Genomic DNA, 16,919 nt, shown 5'->3' on the forward strand with positions numbered 1-16,919 from the left:
GATTTAGGTTTGCAAAGATGCAGACAGAAAACTTATAGGAATTTCTTTAATGCCTGGTGCCAAGGGGAGCTGGACATCTGGGGAGAATTTTGAGAATTGCTCTGTGTGCCTCTTTCGCTCCTAATTTGCTTCGAGAGATGTAGTTTTCCCTGCCTCAGCTCTTTGTATTTAGAAAATGGCAAAACCAGTGATTTCTTCCCTCATCAGGAAGGATCAGGAGAGTAAGGTGCTCCAACAACTAAGTCAGATGAAAAAAGGAAGGAAGAAGAAGGAATATGAAGAGTTGAATGTATTGCTTCTCACCTTTACCAGACATGAATGACCTATGAAATATTTATCATCAGAACCATTGTCCTCATGTTAGGCAATGCTACCTAGAACCTATATAGCATCATTGCTTCCTATACATTGCTTTCCTCCTTTTACACATAGCAACAAATGGTCACGCAGACTTGGAGGAAAGCTTCAGACCTGAAAGTGGGGTTCAGCTCCAACACCTTTTTTGAGCAATGACAGGCTGTTCAGTTGGTCATGAGGGTCTACCAAAACCCCAGAGCTGAAAGACAGCCCCCGTTTGTTCCCCACCACGCCTGATGTCTGGGAGAAACTCACTGTTTTATCAGCATTCATCAGAAGACCATTGCAGTCCAAACATCAATGTCCCAGGCAGAGCTCTGGGATCATGGAGACATCACACCATGTCATATGAATCTGGCACAATTGCATTTTCATCTTATACAAGCCTCTGTCCCACACCAGAGATGTTCTCAGGTTGCCATCCCATCTAACGCAAGAAAGCTTTCTGTGCCCTCTGCTCTCAGATTCTGTTTCCCTCCTGTGCTCAAGAATTATTAGTAAAGGAAGTACTGGAAACATACCTCCCAGGACAGCTGCGCAACATTTAATGGAAAAACCATCTTTGTGTATTTAAAACAAAAAACCAAAAGCTGACACACATCTGATGGTGAAGTTAGGAAAGTGTTTAACAAGAAGCCAATCTGTAAGCAACAGAAGCTGCAAAAGCCTTGTTTCCTTTGGCTCCCTGGCTCAGGGTTGGGCCAGTTTCTGGGTAGCAACACACAAAATCAAATCAGATTGATAGCGGAAATACTTTTTCTACGAGTAGTTTGTGGGATCTGGAGATTTACTTGAGATTACAGGGCAACTTTTGTTCCTGACTGGGGGCATGAATTTAATCTCTCCTTTCCTCAGTTGCTTATCTTACTATTGCTGACATATCTAGCTGTCTGTCAAATTTGGATGAAACTTAGCAACATAGTCAGATGTAAAGTCTGACTTACAGTGTGATAGTGGAAATCATCTCTTTAGGAAACCAGGCTTAAAAAAACCCAACAAAACTATGTGATTGTAGTTTGACTTGTCTGCTTCAGCTGTGTCAACTCTACTGATGACTCCTCGGAAGTTACTGAAGCAAGTTCACAAACCATCACTGACGCACAGCATGCTGATTGTAATTACTAGGAGAACTGGTGGGAGCATTAAATGACAGCCATTTATTGGACTAATAAACACAGGGCTTAGTGTTCCTGTAGGAAACACCAGCACCTTTTGATACAAGACAAGTGACCATGGAAGATCTTTCCCTGTGGATGCAGTACATGCAAAGAAGCAGCTGTATTTGTTCCATCAGAGTCACAACATGTTTCTGAGTAACGTTTCCAAGTTAAGGACCATCAAGAAATCCATTCATAGTCCATTTTCTCCCCAGGATGCTGGGCTTTCTTACAGGCCATTAATATGTTATCTGTTGAGCCATAAGACAACAAAGCAAAGCCAGAGAAATGCAGCCTAGTGAAATCTGACATGAGCAGAGGATGCATCAGTTTGCTACTTAAATAAATAAATGTTTAAATATTTAAACAAAAATGTTCATTTAAAAGGAAAAGCTCCATGCAAGGGAGAGGACAGATGAAAGCTGACATTTTCTGGACCGACAACAGATATAATTACTGATCCAAAAAAACCTGAATACAGAAATCGCTGCCAGGTTCCATTTGGATGGATAATGAATTGCTGGACTAGTTAAGAGAAGAGATGTTATGCGATGCTAATATGTAAAGCTCCAAAAGGATGTAATTTGACTGCTTTGATCAAGTGAAGAAAGAAGAAATTCCCACCTTGGCTCTCCACAGCAGAGATGGTTGTCTTGGCAAAGCTGAGGAGGAGAAATTGTTAGGCTTGCTCTGAATTAGTGTCAGCAGTCTCCTGATGGCTCTCCATCTGATCTTGCTGTACAGGAAAGCCAGGAGGCAGAGGAGAGGAGAGCCATAGCCCGAGTGGGAGGAATTTGGTGAAGTTGTCCAGGCAGCATTATTCCCCTGCACCCTGGGGACAAGGGTCAGTGGTTTACCCCACAACGGCAAGGGGAGCCCCTATTCACCACGCACAGTGGGGAGTCTTTGTCCAACAAACAGCCCCAAGTATCTCCTCTGAAGGTGAGTGTGAACAGGACCATTCCGCTTTCTAGACTTCAGTAAGCAAGCTTCATCTGCTGGCAAAAAACTTAGAACTAGGATATAATTCTGCTCTGAACATTAGCAACCAAATGTCCAAAATATGCATTATTTCACAATCCTCTCACAGGGAGGGTGATGCCCAGAGCTCCAGGAACTCAGCGTCTTTCCTTCCTTCATATACTCACCAGGAGAACATCTCACCTACCTCAGTTTTACAGTGTTTTTACCTCCCACACCCCTTTCTCTCCAGCTGTTTACCAAACCCCAGCCACTTTATTAGGCGGAACTGGAAGAATAAGCGATTGTGAGAATATCTTGAGGGAGTGCAATCAGTGACTGCAAATACCAAATAAAAGTTAGTCATCTATTGTTCATTCAGCATCATGCTCGGGAGAAAATGAAGTTCTGACCTTCGGCTATTTCGTAACCTAAAAACTACTGCTAATATCAAGACAGACATTTTGTTGCATACTTGTGGGAGACATCTGCTGAAGCCAAAGGAAAGGTTCCCACTACTTTAGAGTTTAGGGCTTCAGAGCAACCAAAGTTTTCAGAACGCCTTGCAGGTGTCCAGTGCATCACTATTAAATGGTGGGCTCCCATTTCATGGAGTTGCACGTACAGTGCTTGCCAAAAATCAGGCATCTTTAGCTTGAGCAGAAGATATGTGTGCTCAGCGGAGCAGGCCAGAGGGGGCTCAGGCACAAGGTGACATGAGCCTTCCCCCTCCCTTTGGAGAGGTCTGTACACACAAGTTTACTTTCTGGTATTGAGTCAGCACCATTACCAGCAAGAGCCCTGGCCCACATCCCTAGCTTCACGTTGAACAGCTTGATGCCTGACTACAGACCTGAGTTTGCAAAAGCATTAGCAGCCATCCTGTCTTCAACAAATCCAAACATCAAATTGTTTAAGTTTGTAAGACATCTTCAAACTGAGCAGATTTTACAATCTGCAGTTTCAGAATATCTCACTGCTGGTACGTCCATAGATTAGGCTGGAATATTAACTCAATAACTGTATTACACAAGTTCTGAAAGCTGTTCAAACCTAGCTGTCTTCTAAAACCAAGAGCTTCTCACAAAGTTCTTATTCCCCTGCAACAATATGTGCTTCCTTAAATAACACAGTGCTCGAAATCTCGGTATATTTTAAAATGATATAAAACATTTCACGTGTCAAATTAGAAGTTACACAGAAAACTTCATATGGACCATCTGTGTTTGACTACTCAGTTAATATTAATTTCTGGAGTTCTGGGTCAGAAAATTCTATTCATTTCAAAAGCTGGCTAAAAGATCAGTTGGATTTTATCCTGTTGGCTTGAATCATGTATTTCTTGTACAACTTCCTGGCTGTGTAGATGACATGTTGCAGCAGTAAGCACAGAACACTTAGAGGAATAAAACTGAGCAGTCTTTGGACACTGGGACAGTTTTCAAAGGCCATTGCAAATACACTCAATCCATCATTTGTTTTACATTACTCTAAACCACATATATTCCCTGGGAAATATAAGTAAATTTTGGTAGGGGGAGGGAATGGAAGAGGACAAGGGAGGGAAAGCAAGCAAATGTAAATACTTGAAGTGGAAATTAATATTGAAGAATTAGTTATTTGTGCTAAACAACTATTCCCATGCTGAATATTAAACATTTTCTGTTTAAATATAAACCAAGCTATCTGTGTAACATAAGCATAGTCGAGAAACGGGAGTTTACTTCAAGTAAATATATATTTTTTCAATTAAAATAATCACTCAAGCTAGTGAAATACCTCAACCAATTTTACAATGATTTAATCAAGACTCTGCATGACTGCTGGGATTTTGCATAGAAACCAAGCCTTTGGTACACATTGGAGCATCAGAAGATAGAGACTGTCCTAGTGCCCAAGGCTACTCCTAGAAACTCTCTTGAGCCAGTCTCTGAAGTCCTGCACATGCTTTCTCCTCCAGCATCCCCTTCTTGCAAAATAGAGAGAAATAGGAGAAGCAGAGCTTTGCTGACTTAAGCCCGTCCTCATGCTGTGAATTCCATCACATAGTGGCTGTGACTCCTTGCCCAACATCAATGGGATAGAAACAGGAGTATTCAGTTCACCTCTCTTGGCCTAGGAGAGCTCTCCACTTCCTTTCTCTTCCCCTTCTCCAATTCATGTACCCTATAGTTTATTTTGTATAGTTTTCCTCTTCTTTCAGTCCTTTCTCTATTGGGAAAACTTTTAAGGTTTTGTCTGGCCCTAAAACGAAATCAATTAGAAACAGCAGGCAGTACCTAGCTTAGGGAAAGAACCTAAACAGGACAAGCATGGCCTGTTCCTCCCACCATCCTCCAATTTGTAGAAATCTTGGTCCCAAGATTGTGTCTGAGCCATCGTTCAAAAGCCATTCATGAGCCACTTCCCATGGCTTTGTGTAGTTCCTTTTGATCCCATTTATGCTTTGGCTTCCTCAACTACCAGCGGCAAGAAGCTCCACGACCAAATCGTGCTCTTCTGGACAACAGCGCACTAAACCAAGCAACGCCAGGGACAGATGGCGTTTTGGCTTTCCTCCCTGCTCCATCCACAGCTGCAGACATTCACGCAAGAGCTGCAAATCCAACCCGTGCAAGCACAGACACCCCAAGCAGAGCACGTGCTGACAGGACACATCAAGACCCTTAACCCAACCAGCCACTTTATGTTAGTTCTGTCCACAGCTCCCTCCTCTTTTATTGTGAACATAAATCAGAGAATCAAGCGGGAAGGTAATCCAGTTCATGCCTTTGCTCTGTGGTGGAGCACGTTACCGCTGAGACCTTCCCAGCAGATGTTTTACCCGCTCTTAGATACTACCAGTGACAGAAGCTTATGCCCTCCAGAAGCAAACTATTTACATACTCAAATACCGTTGCAGTTACAAAGCTTACCCCAATGCCAACTTGGAATCTCCCTCACCACATTTTAAGCCCAACCCTCCTTGCAGTGTTTACTGTGACAACTTCTGGTTCCCTTATCTGCTTTTGGAACAGACGAAAAGGAGAACATGCAAACTTCAAGATGCTTGGGCAGGAGAGAAACTCTCCCTGGTGGCCTTTACAGAGCAGGCTGATTGTCTTTTGAACTATGGCTGTGTTCAAGCCTCGCTCTGCCTTTCCATACCCACAAATTCCTCATATCTCTGTTAGTCCTTCATGGTGGATAGGAAGCAGAGATAATCTCACTCAGTTCCTTTGAGGTGGTGCTCAGGGGCAGGAGCGTATTTCTTAAAGCAGTTGGTAGTGGAAGTCCAAGGTTTCACTCCTTGGTCCTTCCCTAACATGTGACATACATTCAGCTCACTAGTACAGCAAAACATCCCATGGGCCTAATGATGTATAGCATCAAACGTTTGCAAGACAAAGCAGCAAGAGTGGGTGCAGATCAAGCACTAGCAAGAAAAGCCTCCCTAGAACAAAATAATTTCCAGACTGGAGAGCTCAGGGAACGTTATCTTCAGAGAAGTGGGTTTCTGAGTTTCTTTGATCAAATGAGTTTCAAAAGGTGATTACAGCCTCATAAGTGTTTCTCTAAGCAGTATCCTGTGGGATGGGGAAGGCCAGAATTCAGGCAGAAGCTTTCTCCTGTACAAAAGCCTCGCCACTGACATTGTCGAGGGATCTGTTGCACTCCATTGTGTCCATAATCTTCAAATTAAAGCTCCCTAAATCCACAATAGTCTAATAAACCACAAGCCTGTAACAGCCCCTTCAATTTTCCACATTAATAATCCATGGATTAAGAGTCCCTCCGCTGCTACAATAGACAGAACTGATCTTCTCTACTGTGTCAATGACCCATGAATTATAGGGCTGTGTCTCAGATGGTTAGATAATACTTCACTCAAGTCCCCGCGATAGATTTTTCTAACAGGGCAAATTCAGGACTCAGTTTTGGAGTAAAAGCACATTATGGCATTCTCATTTTTGGGACTGCTCTTCCTATTCCTCTTGGCAGTATCCCCACACAAAAGCACGACCCCCTTTTTGTCGTATCAATCCATCTGTTTTGCAATAAATGGCCTAGTCGCCTTTCATTTACAACTGTACATTTAACATGTCATATGAAAGTTTAATAAGAGGCACAGTTTCATAATTCGTTAATCAACTGATGCAAAAAGCCTTCAATTTTCTTGTAATAGGGTCTTATAATAACCTGGAATATTTTATACTGATTTGTGGATAGCACTTCTTAACACACTTGTGTCACTTAATAACCCTTTATTATATCATTTACTATGAAGTACGTACAGCATCTACAGCAGTCAAATCAGAGGGCAAAAGGAAGCGGAGTGGAGGCACTTCAGAAGAATTGCCCAAACCTATCATCCATAAAATGCTTATCGACTTTTCTGATCAGGAGCAAGCAAGCTTCTGTAACAGTTGCGTGATTTCACCTTTGCAAATACCATTGCAGTCAGCAGCCTGGGTTTTGTGTACAGATGGAAGTGCCCTGCCAGCCACTGGCACAGAAAGAAATGTGATGGGTAGGAGCAGACAGATTGTCCCTATGGCATTTTCACTGGGGAGCACAGTCCCAATGGCATGTTGTCTGCCGGCACAGAATGCCAAGCCATTTTTTTTTCCTTTACTTTTTAAAACAGAAACCTTCATATTGAACTCAAAGCCACACAAATGCACATAGTAGCAGGGTTGTTAAAGCCAAGGAATGCCTGTTAGGTTTGCCAGCCATGTCTCCATCACAGCCTAACTGTTCCATACCGTATCTTTTACGGTGTTTGGTTCAGACTCCTATGACTTGGGACATTTGCAACTACACTGTCAGCTCACCTAAACGTGGGAAGAGGCTCTGCACTGCAAGCAATCAGCTACTTCCATCTCTGCTGCTGCATCTTAACATGTATTGAACAAGAAGTTTGGTTTTATTTTGCTCTTCACAGGGCAATAAATCATCTGGTTAAAAGTTAGAGCAGTAATGCTTTGGAGCAGGTAAAGCTGTGGCCGTGACTTAGGGGCCAGGGTGATTTCCCAGTAAGGAAGGATCCATTACTTGCTGAAGAAATGTATTTGCTGATTCTCTGGTTTTCCAGACAATCAGTGAAGGTCAGTCTTGTAAATCACCCCTAGCAGCTATGAGAGTCTGTTAAATAAAAATAGTCCCAAATAAAGACTTGTTAACATCGATTCTGGAGCTTAACACAACTGTTAAATCTTTCAGCATCAGAAAGAAGATCAGTGCAGCATCTATAGGCAAATAAAATTATAGTTAAAGTGGCAGCAAGTGCTGACAGAGGGTGAAGATGAACCTGTTCTGATGCAATGAAAAGAGAGTGATAGGAGGGTGGAACAGTAATAGGTGATGCATTTTCATTGTTCGTATAGCAATTGTGAAAGCAAGTGTCAAGCCAAAGTGAAGTAAGTTTTGTGCTGCTGGCTACCACGTGTGACATGTTCCTGCAGCAAAAACCTGCAATGCCACAAATAATTGGATTCACCTTAGCTGGCTGCCTGGTTTATAACTATCAGAATCTCGCCTCTTATTTCACTCTGGTGGAGATTTTCATGACTGACTTTATTGTCCTTTAGAAGATGATAAAACAATGCTCTGAATTGCCTATACGTATCTTAGGCTGCAGCTCAGGTTTGTGAGACCAGATGTACCGCACTAAATGGCAAAAAAAAAAAAACCAAAACCAAACAACCAAACCTGACCCATTTGCCTCATGGAGAGGCACTAAAATTCTGTCATCAGTTCATTTCCCTTTGCAAACAGGTGTAAGAACAAGAACTGTATTGTCATTAGCCAGCATACAGAAAAAATAAAAGGAACAAGCCCATGCTAGCTGACCTACGTGCGATAGAAAGTGCTGCTTTATCTCCCGCGACTGCTGGGGCCTGTGCGATGAGTCTCCCCTGATTTTGACACAAAGTCGGCATTGTCCTCTGAATCCATCTCAGCCTTTAAGTTGACCTTGCAGCATTTGTCTTGGTTGTCATGCTGAGCGCAATGTTTATCTTGTTACACTATTTATACAGAGCAGACTGTTTTTCCATATAGGAAATATCAAGCACCTGAAAGTCCAGAGGGCCGTATCCTTGGGCCAGGCTCCCTGCTCCAGAGATGGGGCAATCCTGCTGTGCCCCAGTGGGACCACCATGCCAGCGCTGAGCTCCCAATACCCAGCACAACGACCCTTAGACCTTTCTGTGATAGAAACAGTAGTGGTATCTAATGCATTCACTCATTCAACCCACATTAGAAGAGTAATGGCTACTGTGAGACTTATGGTAGCTTTTCAGGTTGGGTAATGCTATTATTCCCATTTAATGATAAAACACTAAGCCCAGGAAAGTAAGAACAGTGCAACACATGCAATTGCCACACAAATATTAGAGCCTGTCACTTCTCTCGTGTGGAAATGGTCCAGTTCCCAGGGTGGACGGGGCCAGGAGAAGCACCACCAACATGCTCCCCAGCCAGGCACGGGTCCATTGGAGATGAGGGCAGGAGGGACACCTAAAGGACAGCTCAGGATAACCCCGAGACCATTGCACTGAAAGGCACTGTGCACGCTTTGGGTTATGTGAGCTTGCACATCCCTCTGTCCCCCCTGCCTCCAACATACTCCTACGTGCTCTCAATATACACACAGCTTGTTAGCAGCTCCGCAGGGTTCCCAGGAGCAGTGAATGAACATCAGCCGGGATTGTATGATCATAACAACCAGCTCAGTTTCTTCTGCCTCCTAAGCTCCCCTCCCTAAGCGCAGGAGGAGTGGCTCCTGAGGAAAGGCCATGAATTTTTTATTTCCCTGACCAGAGGGTGATTTTGCCCAGTCAAAGCTATATACATTGTTCCTCGTTACTAAGGCAACAGGTACCTTACAAATGCTGATAATACATAAACTAATACAACTCTGCAGTTTGCTCTTTCTTTCCAGCGCAGCTTAATAACCCGTGTGGATGTTGCTAGCCGCCTCTCTCCCGCTGGGCTAAATGAGCACTTCAGGAAGTATTATCTCCCTTCCAGCGCGGACTCCGTGGTGCCTGCACAAAGACGAGGCACTGAACTGGGGAGCTGGGCCACTATCAAAAGGCAGCGGGGTTTCAGAAAGCTCCAGGGAGGAGTGGGAATGGCTGTGGGAGCACCACACAAATCTGCTGCAGCACTGCTGCCATCCTAAAAATGGCAAAGGATTCTTAATGCTCGCCATCCAGAGGGAACACATCGCTTTTACAGTCCCGTAAAGGAAATCCTGGAACACAAACACTTTAGTTCCAAGTTGAGCCCCCGACATCAGCATCAAGAGCTAACGGGATTAAGGGCCGTTTGTTAAACTCCGCCTCGCTCCCCCTTTCATACACCAGCCTCTTTGATACACATGCCCGGTTATTAAGCGAACATGCCAGGTCCCCACTGCTCTTGCGGTGATAGCAGGGTTAAAATGCTTCACTGGTCTCCTTAATCCCTCTCACATGATTTAGTCAACACCAGTGGGGGAGAAGGGCCCACAGGTTTTGCCTCCATGGCTCGCCCCTCTTCAGAGGTCAGGAAGGAGAGATGAATTCAGTATTGCACTTGGGCTGGATGCGGTGGGAGCTGCTGAAAAGTCATGGAAACTATGAACACCGAGTGCACCCAACAGGTAGCAGGGGCTGAATCTGCAGAGCTCACGGGCTTAAGAGCTGCTCCTGCCTGGCCTCCAAGCTTGCTTTTTTCACTACTCAGCACCATTTAAATCTTGAAATGGAAAAAGGCAAATAGAAATTTAAAATACATATTTCTGCTCCTGTTAAGAGCTGCTGTAGCATTAGTTCAGTGATGGGGAGATGATCACTGCGCCGTACCAGAAGGAAAAGCCACCAGAGAAGATGTGCCATTGCATGCTACTGCGCTGGATGCACTCCTCCTCAGTGGACCTGATATACCAATGATCCATCTGCAGAATTTCCTTTTCAACAGCAGTTGTTCTATTAGAGAAACGGAATAAGTGGCCTTATTTCTGGGGACTGGAGATAGCCTGAGATGCAATAGGCTAATAGGAGCTCAGAAGAAAAAAAAAGACAAGCCAGAAACCAAAGGAGCTCAAAACCTAGCGACTGATCTTCACTTTTTTTTTTTTTTTCTTCCTTTTCCTGTTTTGGGGGTTTGTTTTGTTTTGTTTTTTTGAAAAAGAATCATAGGGGCATATATTTAAACTATTTTATGCTTACTACCAATCAGGCCCTTTGTCCTGATGATCTAACAATAACACAAATAACTAAAATAATGTATGTTTAACTTCCTTCCAAAAGCAAAACACAGGATGGGTAGCACTCTCTCTCTCTCAAAGAACTTTACAAGCACAAAATGAGGACAGTTTTACAGACCCCATTCTTGTGCTGGATGACTTGCTGCTGCTGCAAGACAAGGGTCTTTTATTGAAATCCCAGCAGAAAAGTAAACATTTGAAATAAAGCTAAACAAGAGTTTAGTTGTTGAGGAAGAGACAGTCATCTGTCAGCATTTGGCAAACAAGCTCTTCTTAAGAGTGGCCTTCCGCAGCGCCGGACTAGGACTCCAGCACGTTGATTTAGCCACTGCAGTCTGAATCCCTTCTACCTAATGAGAGGGCTCCCCGCTGTATCAAATTTGCAACACTGTTGGCTGCTGGAAGCATTATTCATTTGCCAAATAGATCTTAGGAAAACAAACGTGGGTTCCAAGTCTCAGGAACACTGAAATATGCTACTGAAGGAGATTTCCCCAAGAGAAAACACCATGAGCACACCACCTCCCATTGAAAGCCATTAGCAAATGGTGCCTGTCCTGTAGTTGTGAATTCACTACCTTCCCATTTTATCTCCCCAGACCTTGTCTGCACTATCCTCTACCCAAGCCAGCCTTTCAGGGGACACACGGAGATGTATGGAACAAACAGGTGGGCTGCCAGACTCAGAGAGCAGTGGTCAGTGACTTGACGCTCAACTGGTAGCTGTTCATCAGTGGAGCTCCTCTCGGTTTGATACTGGGGCTCACTGTGTTTAGCCACATTAACCCAGCCAACGGGATTGAGTACACCTTCAGCACGTTCACATAAGATACTAAATTGGTGGGAGGGCAGGGCTCTGTTCAGCTACACCTTGACTGGCAGGTGAAGTCAACTGACAGAAACCTTATGAAATTCAACGAAGTCCAATACAAAACTCCTGCACCTGAAGAAATAATCCCCACGCATGCTGCAGATTAACTAGATAGAAGACTGGAATTGAGCGTGAGCCAGCAGTGCACCAAAGAAGGTAAACCACCTACTGCACTGAACTCGCAAGAACTTGGCCAGCAGGTCAGGGGAAGTGATTATTACCCTATATTGCCATACAAAGGCTACCTCAGAAGTACCACAGGCAAGAAAGACATGAACACACTGTAGCCAAGGCGGACAAGGGCTGGAGCACAGAACAGACTGAGAATGGCATTTTTTCAGCCTGGAAAAGAGAGAGCTGAGAATGGGTGCATCTAATTGCTTGCTCCAGGTACCTCATGGGTGGCTATGGCAAAGCAAAGGCAGCTGGTCCTACTTTGTGCAGGGATTGGTCTAGATGACCTGCAATTTTTCTTTCCAACCTCAATTGTTCCACGATTCTGTGAAACCATTCCAGTGAGGATCATTTGCAGAACATGACATTTGAAGTAATTGACTCCTGGAGAATATATAAAGCTTGGTTTCACCATAAACTCAAAGAAAAAAATTAAAAAAAAAAAAAATTCACAGTGCTGCTTCTCATCTACCAAGTCCTTCCCTTGCATCTGGGTGACTTGCCAACCCAAACACCTGTTTCATATGGGTAGAATGCAACAAATAGCTGACCCATATCTGTAATTAATCCTGAGGGCGTTTTGATATTTCAGAGGATTAATGCACCCAACGTCCTTAATAAAAAACAAAAAGCCAAAACAATCCAACCCTTCTTGAAATCAAGCAAAACCTAAAGCAGATGGGTAGACAACAGTTGCAAAACAAACAAATATTCCATGGTTCAGCTCAACTTCAAATAAGTTCAGCACTGAAAACCTGAGTAAGCAAAGATAGTGTGTTACCTTTGGCAACCTGCATGGCTTCAGCCTTGCAGTATCATTTCTGATCTATGCAGTCTGCTAATCAAAAATGACTATTCAGATTCTAATCAAAATAAACCTCCAAATTACTTCAGATGTAAACCATGGTTGAGACTGAAATGTCAAGCGCTCAAGTATTTGAAAAAGTTCTTTGTCTGTACACCCTAGTTCAGTCAACCTCGTGCCAACAAATTATGCTTCGGTCTTTGGTTACATGGAGTGTGTGAAAACTAATAGGAGGCAAGTGGCCTACCAGCCCCATTTCCCACTCTACTTTATCAGAATGACACCATCTGACCTTGGCAGGAGCAAGGCACAATCCAACATGTCTGGGAAATAGCAAGACGAGGACATTCTTATAATCATGAGACTTTTTTCTTCACGAGGCATTTCTCATAAACAACATTGATCCAGGACTCAAAACAATGTGATCCTTTACAGAAAAGTCTTAGAGCAGCTGAAATTTCCAATATACAATGCCTTACTGTCTCTTAGCATGAACCTCCCTCCTCCTCAAGATATACTTTGGACTCACTTGTTCTAAACGTCTTAGTTTAGAAATAATTTATCATTTATCAAGAAATAATTCTTTTCTTCCCCTTCAGATTTTCAGGTGTTACCCAGTTTCTCTGGCAGACGAGCAAGAATGATAGCATGTCTTATTAATAGGACAGAAGCACTCTGGGAAATCCGTTGCTGGAATATATGGAAGAGAAAGGGGATATGTGGGGGAGAAAGAGAGCGTGAGCTCTTTATACCCTGGATGAGACTGGGATCATTGTACAGACCCTTTACACCACGATTGCTGGAGGTGTTGATAGGCACAGATGATTTTGCCTGGAGTGAAGGATGTGGGAGGGAAGGATTAGTTACGGCCCATGTTAGCGCATCTCACCTGCTTTGGATTGAAAAACAACTTCTGTGGTTGCTATTGGGGTGGCTCTGGGGGAAACCTTTGCACCAGATCTCAATTTATCCTGTTTCTCCTGCTTTTCAATATCTACCAGCAACATAATGTCTGGCCTGTACAGGTTTACAAGAAGGCAAGTTTCTCTTCGCTGTGCCCCAGCCAATGTGAGACCATCTATAGCATTTCTCAAACGTGTATCGTGTTGTGATTTTTTGGGGTATTTAGGTACCAGCCGCTAGCAGACACAGCTTAAGTTTCAGCATATTAATCAAACTCCTCCACACCCCATCAACACTGATCTTAGTACACAGCTACTTTTGTCTCAGGGACTCCTTGAACTCTGTGTCCCGAGCCTACAAAAATTCCCCTTGTCCTCCAGACCTCAGGAGACAGGCAGGGTTATGGTCCTGGTGAGGAGTGCTGAGAGTATGTCCTCTGAAGAGGAGCAGGCACTGAGAGCTCTTAATTATGTATTTGTATTACTACACTAGAAAATACATTAGTACTAGGACAAAGCCTGAACCACACAACACGAATAACACTAAAAATGTAAAGATGAGAGATGTCTTAGCTGAGTAAGAATTTCCCCCCTCCCCGGTTCTTGGCCATGTCTGCAATGGAAAATGAGAAGCAGGGGGAGAAAGTACAGCTTTCCTTTCTCTCTGGAAGTCAGGATGGCTTTCCATGACAAAATATTTCCAACAATTTCACTGTCCCTCCTAGGTCTCTCCAGCTGACTGAAAACTCAGTTTGGAAGAGGAACTGGAGGTATCCTGCCCACAACGATGTGTATTTTACTCCTAACGCTGGGTCAGAGTGCCCAAGGCCAGAAAAGAGAGTGCTAAAGCCCCATCTGTCCGTCTGTCTGTCCGTCCATCCCTCCCTCCCAACCGCCCCTGTTTGTTTCCCTGATTGTATTTGATGGTGCAAGACACTGCTAGGCCATTGCCTGTAATCAGATATGTTGTACACATTCACATGAATAACAGTTCCTTTGATCTTCAAGAGAGTTTTACTTCTTTGATTATGATTTTAATCAGTAGCACATAATCAGGTTGCAAACACACACAGTTTATTCTTAACCCATTTTGATTGCAGGTACACAGCCAGTGTCCTTTATGCTGTATTCAAGTATTTATTGAGATAAACTGCCTTAGCTTTTCCAGGAGACGGTCTTTCTTGGCAGGTGTAACAGGGTGAGTTTCTCAAGATATCAAGAGCCATCACAGCTAATAAACTACCTGCACTGTTCCTTTTCCCTCAAGATGAACTTTCAAATGCTCCATATCCCAACAGCAGGGTATTAAACATACCGCATCTTTGCGCATGGTTTGGCTCCCCAGCCATGTCTAAGCAAAGGGGTGTCAGGAGGAAGAAAAACTCCACAACACACTAATAAAATTTAGAATTGGGGATAGGAAAGGATGTTTTTCTCTTTTCACTCACACCAAGTTGAAAACAGAAGGGCAGAGACACTAACCTGGAAACTGCCCCACAGACAGGTGCAGCCCGTAAGTGAAAAGAAATGCAATATCTGCAAAGAGAGAGTTGAGAAGTACTGCAGAAGTAATTAATTACTTTGCATGAGTATTTGGTACCTGATTTTGTTTCTGACCCATATGGAAGTGCTGGCAGGGCAGCTCAGAACACCTGCTGTCGTTTAGGCAAAAAGCATCAAAACAAGGGCAAAAAAAAAGCAGTTGGCTATTTTGTGTTTGCAAGCCTACAGCTAATGCTATGAAATCTGATTGATTTTAATAGCAATCTGCTCAGCTCTTCATTCATTAAAAGGAAATGAAATTCTGTTTGAGGTGCATGTGATGAAGTTTTGTTATCCAAGCTTGTGGGGGAAGAGAGACTTTCTAAGCAAGCTCCTCTGGCCATTCCCTGCAGTCTGCTCCCCTTCCTGCTCCCTCCATTTCATCACTGCTTTCTCCAGGTTTCTGCTGCTAGTCCAGACTCATGACCTCTTTGCATTTCTCTCCTGTGGGCAGCATCAAACCAAATACAAAGATTTTGTCAGAAAACGAACTTTCCAAAAATATTCAGAATCAGGAAAAAAAGGGGTCTTTTTTTTTTTTTTTAAAGAGTATAAATCCCTTCCATAGCAGCCAAGAGAGGACCAAATTTTTCAGAAGAGTTCAACATGCTGTTTAACATATCCAAATGTCTCAAAAAATCCTGGCCTCCATTACAGCACTGAACACCTGGAACTGGCCATGCTTGGTTGTGGATGTCTGCTCTTAAAAGCAACAATAGCTTGTGCTGTTGTGGGTAATTCATTTTTGGAAGCAGAAGCCTTGATTTATATGAACTCCATGTTAATGGAGAATTACTTCCAGTTTGATACAGATTTCAGCACTGGAATTAGGTGGATTTCTTGCCAAATTCGGGCCCAATGTGATTCCAATCGAATGGGTTGTGAAGAGCTCCAGTCCTTTTTATAATACTGCAGCATGGCTTGCAAACCAGCTTTTACATGTTTGGGGTTACCCAGCACTACAAATTGTTGTTTTATCAGATGCAGCTGACTGAAAAATGAAAATACCACTCCCTCTTTCCTCCCACTCTAAAAGCATTTAAAATGCAGCGTTTCCGGGAACCTGGCTGGGTGGAGGGAGTTGGCAGAGGGGATTGTAATGTATAAAATACGGAGGGACAGATGTTCAGCTGATCGCTTTAACAGATACAATGGTGACACGAGGATGACAGCTCTATTAGATTTCAGGAGGTGATGTGTCACTTGTGCAGTAGGCTACTCCACATCTTCATCAAAGACACTTTTTATGGGGTGAGATGAGAGATCCAGATAAAAGCGACGTAAGAATGCTAGTCAGCCGTAATCATGAACTCGATTAAAGATTTGCTGGAAATCACATTAAATAAGAGCTCAGATCTGCAAAGCAGCTCTGTGGCATTCCCAGTTGGCAGCAGAGCCTTTCTCCTTGCAGGCCACTGCTCCCTGGCGCATCCTCTCGCCTGGCACTCGCGCCCAGATGTAGATGGTACTCTTTTCAGAGGTAGAGGACTGCCCATTGCCCAGAGCATTGCTACACGATGGACATTTAGAGAAGATCCAGGCTGGAACCAGTAATATCACAATAACATGGTATCGCTAGTGACAAAACCCAGGCTGAAAATCCATATGATCCATGAGGCAGGAGCAGCCTCATCTCCAGTGATGTCTTCTCCTCCATACTATTAGTTTTAGCTACCCCAGTCTTTGCTCTTTGCCTGGGACCTTCTTCCACTTCAGCTTGTATTTCCTTTTTAAATGTCTTTTTCAGCTCTTGAATCCCAGGTGTTTGTCTTTCTTCAGCTGACACTCAGGCTGTGCATCAGGCAACCATCATGACTTGGCAAAGCTTTACTGGGTCAGTGGAGGAAGACCCTCGGATCCAGATTTTTGCTATTAGAGTTGTCAGTCATGCAACTCCTTAGAGACTGCAAGAGCA

Source organism: Nipponia nippon, unplaced genomic scaffold (assembly GCF_047370975.1).
Source record: "Nipponia nippon isolate SJK-2023a ecotype South Korea unplaced genomic scaffold, ASM4737097v1 scaffold_9, whole genome shotgun sequence".
NCBI classification, from domain to species: Eukaryota; Metazoa; Chordata; class Aves; order Pelecaniformes; family Threskiornithidae; genus Nipponia; species Nipponia nippon.